This window comes from Melanerpes formicivorus, unplaced genomic scaffold (genome assembly GCF_026170545.1).
Source record: "Melanerpes formicivorus ecotype bairdi unplaced genomic scaffold, bMelFor1.0.p_v2 SCAF_418, whole genome shotgun sequence".
Classification (NCBI taxonomy): Eukaryota; Metazoa; Chordata; class Aves; order Piciformes; family Picidae; genus Melanerpes; species Melanerpes formicivorus.
Genome location: NW_027142770.1, coordinates 75,001 through 81,022, shown reverse-complemented (window position 1 = coordinate 81,022; position 6,022 = coordinate 75,001).

Genomic DNA, 6,022 nt, shown 5'->3' with positions numbered 1-6,022 from the left:
CCCGCCCCCCCTCCGCCTCCGCTGCCGCTTCTCCCCGCACCGCCTCCACTGCCTCCCCCCGCCGCCGGCGAACGAGTCGCCGGATCCGTAGGGTGCCGGGAGCCCGAACGGCGAGCGGCTCCGGCTGCTGCCGGGACCGCGGGGATTCGAGCCGGTCCGGCCGCGGCCGGGACCCCGTGCCGGAAGCCGGCATCCCGGGACGGCCCCGGGACGGCCCCGGTCGCCGGCCGGGTGACGTTCAGCGAAGCGGCTGCCGCCAGTCTTTGGGCCTCCCCCGTGCCGGGGCCGCGGGGCTTCGAGCCGGTCCGGCCGCGGCCGGGATCCGGGGCCGGACGATGGCTTCCCGGGCCGGTCCCGGTCGCCTCCCGGGTGACGTTCACCGAAGCGGCTGACGGCTGTCTTCGAGCCCCCCCCCCCCCTCCGCCTCCGCGGCCGCTTCTGCCCGCACCCCCTCCACTGCCTCCCCCCGCCGCCCGCGAACGAGTCGCCGGATCTGTAGGGTGCCGGGAGCCCGAACGGCGAGCGGCTCCGGCTGCTGCCGGGACCGCGGGGATTCGAGCCGGTCCGGCCGCGGCCGGGACCCCCGTGCCGGAAGCCGGCATCCCGGGACGGCCCCGGGACGGCCCCGGTCGCCGGCCGGGTGACGTTCAGCGAAGCGGCTGCCGCCAGTCTTTGGGCCTCCCCCGTGCCGGGGCCGCGGGGATTCGAGCCGGTCCGGCCGCGGCCGGGATCCCGGGCCGGACGATGGCTTCCCGGGCCGGTCGCCGGTCGCCTCCCGGGTGACGTTCACCGAAGCGGTTGACGGCTGTCTCCGAGCCCCCCCCCCCCCCCTCCGCCTCCGCTGCCGCTTCTGCCCGCAACTCCTTCACTGCCTCCCCCCGCCTCCCGCGAACGAGTCGCCGGATCCGTAGGGTGCCGGGAGCCCGAACGGCGAGCGGCTCCGGCTGCTGCCGGGACCGCGGGGATTCGAGCCGCTCCGGCCGCGGCCGGGACCCCGTGGCGGAAGCCGGCATCCCGGGACGGCCCCGGGACGGCCCCGATCGCCTCCTGGGTGACGTTCACCGAAGCGGCTGCCGGCTGTCTTCGAGCCCCCCCCCCCCTCCGCCTCCGCTGCCGCTTCTCCCCGCACCCCCTCCACTGCCTCCCCCCGCCGCCGGCGAACGAGTCGGCGGATCCATACCGTCCCGAGAGCCCGAGGCGGCGGCACCCAGTGCGGGTCCGGCCGAGGCCGGGACCCCGTGCCTGTCGCAGGCTTCCCGGGACGGCCCCGGAACGGCCGCGGTCGCCGGCCGGGTGACGTTCTCCGAAGCGGCTGCCGGCTGTCTTCGAGCCCCCCCGCCGCTCCGCCTCCGCTGCCGCTTCTGCCCGCACCTCCTTCACTGCCTCCCCCCGCCGCCGGCGAACGAGTCGCCGGATCCGTAGGGTGCCGGGAGCCCGAACGGCGAGCGGCTCCGGCTGCTGCCGGGACCGCGGGGATTCGAGCCGCTCCGGCCGCGGCCGGGACCCCGTGCCGGATGCCGGCATCCCGGGACGGCCCCGGGACGGCCCCGGTCGCCGGCCGGGTGACGTTCAGCGAAGCGGCTGCCGCCAGTCTTTGGGCCTCCCCCGTGCCGGGGCCGCGGGGCTTCGAGCCGGTCCGGCCGCGGCCGGGATCCGGGGCCGGACGATGGCTTCCCGGGCCGGTCCCGGTCGCCTCCCGGGTGACGTTCACCGAAGCGGCTGACGGCTGTCTTCGAGCCCCCCCCCCCTCCGCCTCCGCTGCCGCTTCTGCCCGCACCCCCTCCACTGCCTCCCCCCGCCGCCGGCGAACGAGTCGGCGGATCCGTAGGGTGCCGGGAGCCCGAACGGCGAGCGGCTCCGGCTGCTGCCGGGACCGCGGGGCTTCGAGCCGCTCCGGCCGCGGCCGGGACCCCGTGCCGGAAGCCGGCATCCCGGGACGGCCCCGGGACGGCCCCGGTCGCCGGCCGGGTGACGTTCAGCGAAGCGGCTGCCGCCAGTCTTTGGGCCTCCCCCGTGCCGGGGCCGCGGGGCTTCGAGCCGGTCCGGCCGCGGCCGGGATCCCGGGCCGGACGATGGCTTCCCGGGCCGGTCGCCGGTCGCCTCCCGGGTGACGTTCACCGAAGCGGTTGACGGCTGTCTCCGAGCCCCCCCCCCCCCCCTCCGCCTCCGCTGCCGCTTCTGCCCGCACCTCCTTCACTGCCTCCCCCCGCCTCCCGCGAACGAGTCGCCGGATCCGTAGGGTGCCGGGAGCCCGAACGGCGAGCGGCTCCGGCTGCTGCCGGGACCGCGGGGATTCGAGCCGCTCCGGCCGCGGCCGGGACCCCGTGGCGGAAGCCGGCATCCCGGGACGGCCCCGGGACGGCCCCGATCGCCTCCTGGGTGACGTTCACCGAAGCGGCTGCCGGCTGTCTTCGAGCCCCCCCCCCCTCCGCCTCCGCTGCCGCTTCTCCCCGCACCCCCTCCACTGCCTCCCCCCGCCGCCGGCGAACGAGTCGGCGGATCCATACCGTCCCGAGAGCCCGAGGCGGCGGCACCCAGTGCGGGTCCGGCCGAGGCCGGGACCCCGTGCCTGTCGCAGGCTTCCCGGGACGGCCCCGGAACGGCCGCGGTCGCCGGCCGGGTGACGTTCTCCGAAGCGGCTGCCGGCTGTCTTCGAGCCCCCCCCCCCCCTCCGCCTCCGCTGCCGCTTCTGCCCGCACCTCCTTCACTGCCTCCCCCCGCCGCCGGCGAACGAGTCGCCGGATCCGTAGGGTGCCGGGAGCCCGAACGGCGAGCGGCTCCGGCTGCTGCCGGGACCGCGGGGATTCGAGCCGCTCCGGCCGCGGCCGGGACCCCGTGCCGGATGCCGGCATCCCGGGACGGCCCCGGGACGGCCCCGGTCGCCGGCCGGGTGACGTTCAGCGAAGCGGCTGCCGCCAGTCTTTGGGCCTCCCCCGTGCCGGGGCCGCGGGGCTTCGAGTCGGTCCGGCCGCGGCTGGGACCCCGTGCCTGTCGCAGGCTTCCCGGGACGGCCCCGGAACGGCCGCGGTCGCCGGCCGGGTGACGTTCACCGAGGCGACTGCCGGCTGTCTTCGAGCCCCCCCCCCCCCCGCCGGAGCCGCGGGGATACGAGCCGGTCCGGCCGCGGCCGGGACCCCGTGCCGGAAGCCGGCATCCCGGGACGGCCCCGGGACGGCCCCGATCGCCTCCTGGGTGACGTTCACCGAAGCGGCTGCCGGCTGTCTTCGAGCCCCCCCCCCCCCTCCGCCTCCGCTGCCGCTTCTGCCCGCACCCCCTCCACTGCCTCCCCCCGCCGCCCGCGAACGAGTCGCCGGATCTGTAGGGGGCCGGGAGCCCGAGGCGGCGAGCGGCTCCGGCTGCTGCCGGGACCGCGAGGCTTCGAGCCGGTCCGGCCGCGGCCGGGATCTCGTGCCGAACGTCGTCTTCCCGGGACGGACCCGGGAGGGCCCCAGTCTCCTCCCGGGTGACGTTCACCGAAGCGGCTGCCGGCTGTCTTCGAGCCCCCACCCCTGCCGTGGCCGCGGGGATTCGCCCCGGTCCGGCAGCTGACGGTTCCCTGTGTCGGACGCCGGCTTCCCGGGACTGCCCCGGGACAGCCCCGGTCGCCTCCCGGGTGACGTTCACCGAAGCTGCTGCCGCCTGTCTTTGTCCCCCCCCCCCCCGTGCTCTCCCTCAGGCGGGAGGTAGACGTGCTCTCCCTCGGCGAGTAGACGTGCTCTCCCTCGGCGAGTAGACGTGCTCTCCCTCGGCGAGTAGACGTGCTCTCCCTGGGCGAGTAGACGTGCTCTCCCTGGGCGAGTAGACGTGCTCTCCCTCGGCGAGTAGACGTGCTCTCCCTCGGCGAGTAGACGTGCTCTCCCTCGGCGAGTAGACGTGCTCTCCCTGGGCGAGTAGACGTGCTCTCCCTGGGCGAGTAGACGTGCTCTCCCTGGGCGAGTAGACGTGCTCTCCCTGGGCGAGTAGACGTGCTCTCCCTGGGCGAGTAGACGTGCTCTCCCTGGGCGAGTAGACGTGCTCTCCCTGGGCGAGTAGACGTGCTCTCCCTGGGCGAGTAGACGTGCTCTCCCTCGGCGAGTAGACGTGCTCTCCCTCGGCGAGTAGACGTGCTCTCCGCGGAGATCGCGCTTGTCGCCAAGGGGTCGCTGTTGCGCTCTGCCTCCGCCTACGTCATCGTACAAGCCGGCGTGATTTCTGCGACCTGCCGCTGGGCGGAGGTCGGCTGGTTGTGCGCTCGCGGAGCTGACGGCCCTCCAGTTCCGTATATGAGGGAACAAGCGACGCCGAGCACTCCCAGGGCAGCGCTGCCGAGCGGCTGCTCCAAGCCACCCGCCAGGCGGCTGGGCAGGGGTCCGTCTGGCTTCTCGGTGGCTTTCGCCCGGGTCAGAGAGGGGACCCGCGGGGCCGAACAAAGGCGCGGCGGTTTGGAGCGGCCGCTGGCGCACCCTCAGCGGTGTTGGATGGGTTTCGCTCGTCCGTGAGCCGGAGCCCAGCCCGGGCTCGGCAACGAAAGCGGGGAAAAGAATAAAAGTTGACGAGTGGCTGGCGCCGGCCACTGCCGAAGTGTGGAACCCCCGAAGCGAAGTTTGCCCGGTGGGGCACGGGGGCAGAGAAAGCCGGGGAGACGTGGTGCCGGCGTCGGTCCCACCAAGAATGGCAAGCAAGCCCGTCCAGGCACGGCGAGAGAGAGCCCGGTAAGTGGCAGAGAGAGTTCCCAGCACTGGACCCTCTTCACGGGGGTTCCCCCCCATGGCCAAAGCCGCAGCCCGCGGGGGCACGGCATCTAAGGGAAAAGCCAGCGGCGGTGACTGGCCACTCGTATGCTATGGAGCCCGGCATGGGGGGAGGAGGGCAAGCCGGTGCCCCAGCACGGCTTCCTCCTGGCTCCAGAGGGGCGCCCCGTGATGGAGATGTAACTCGGTGCAGCTTGAGGGTAAATGCAAGCCCACATTTTGGGGAGGCAGAGGTGCCCTGTGAGCCGGTGCGGCCCGGTGCAGCTTGCCCCCCCCCCATCTCTGGAGGGCGCCCCGTTTGCTCCTCCGGCGTGTTGCCCGCACGCCGAGCCCCGTGCCTGCTGGCTGTTCCCGAGGGCGGTGGCGGGTGCGCGTGGCTGTGTCTGTCCCAGAAGAGCGAGGCCGTGGGGCCTCCGCTGGCTTCCTTTCCTTCTGTCCTTGTTGATCGATGAGGCCTTTCGGGTCGCGTCGGAAAGGGCCCCCGGCCGGCAGGGCAAGGGCGGTCTTCCTTTCCACTTCGCTTCCCGTCGCGTGTGAGGTGTCGTCCTCGTTCCCCCAGCCCCGAGCGGCTCGAGCGGGGGGGAGCCGTGGCGTTAGCGGCCCGGCGCGTGCCTTGCCGCATCCTCCCCTTTCCACCTCCCCCCCGGCGCTGGGGCAGGGTTCGGGGACCGGTCTACCGCAACCGGCTTTGTGACTGCTGCGTGGCCCCGTGAGTTTTCAGGTGTCCTAAAACGCATGAGGCGCCGGTGTCGTCCTCGGTTCCGGGTACCCGCGGGTGCCGGCCGCGAGCAGCTGCGTGTGGCGGGGGTTGGCCGAGCCGAGAGCGAGGCGGCGGCGTCGCGAAAGTTAAAAGGGGCTAAAAGCGGCGCCGCGCGTGAGGCCTCACCTGCCCGGGTGGGGTCCCCGAGGGTTCCTCCCTAAATGAAACCTCTAGCCTGAGAAGGGCGGCTTTGTGGCCCGTACCCCCGCCCGCTGCCGAGCGAGCCGCCCCGGCTCTAAGGTCCTGGCGTGCCGGGGGCGCGCCCCGCTTCCGCGGGTCGCTGTCTCCTCTAGCACGTCCCGGTGCTCCCGTGGCAAGGCGGGGAGAGAGACGAGGGCCTTCTCCCCGCCGGGCGTGTCGGTATCGCTCGCTTCCGCTGCTGCTGCCTGAATCGTGCCCGGGATCTGGCAGCCAGGGGCCGGCCTCGGGGGCGGGGGAGCCCCAGCCGGCCTCTGTGGCCGCGTGGAGTCGGGAAGCGTGTGCTTGCGTGCGCACGCGAGGGAACTAGCCGCGTCAGCGGGTTGCCGGGCCG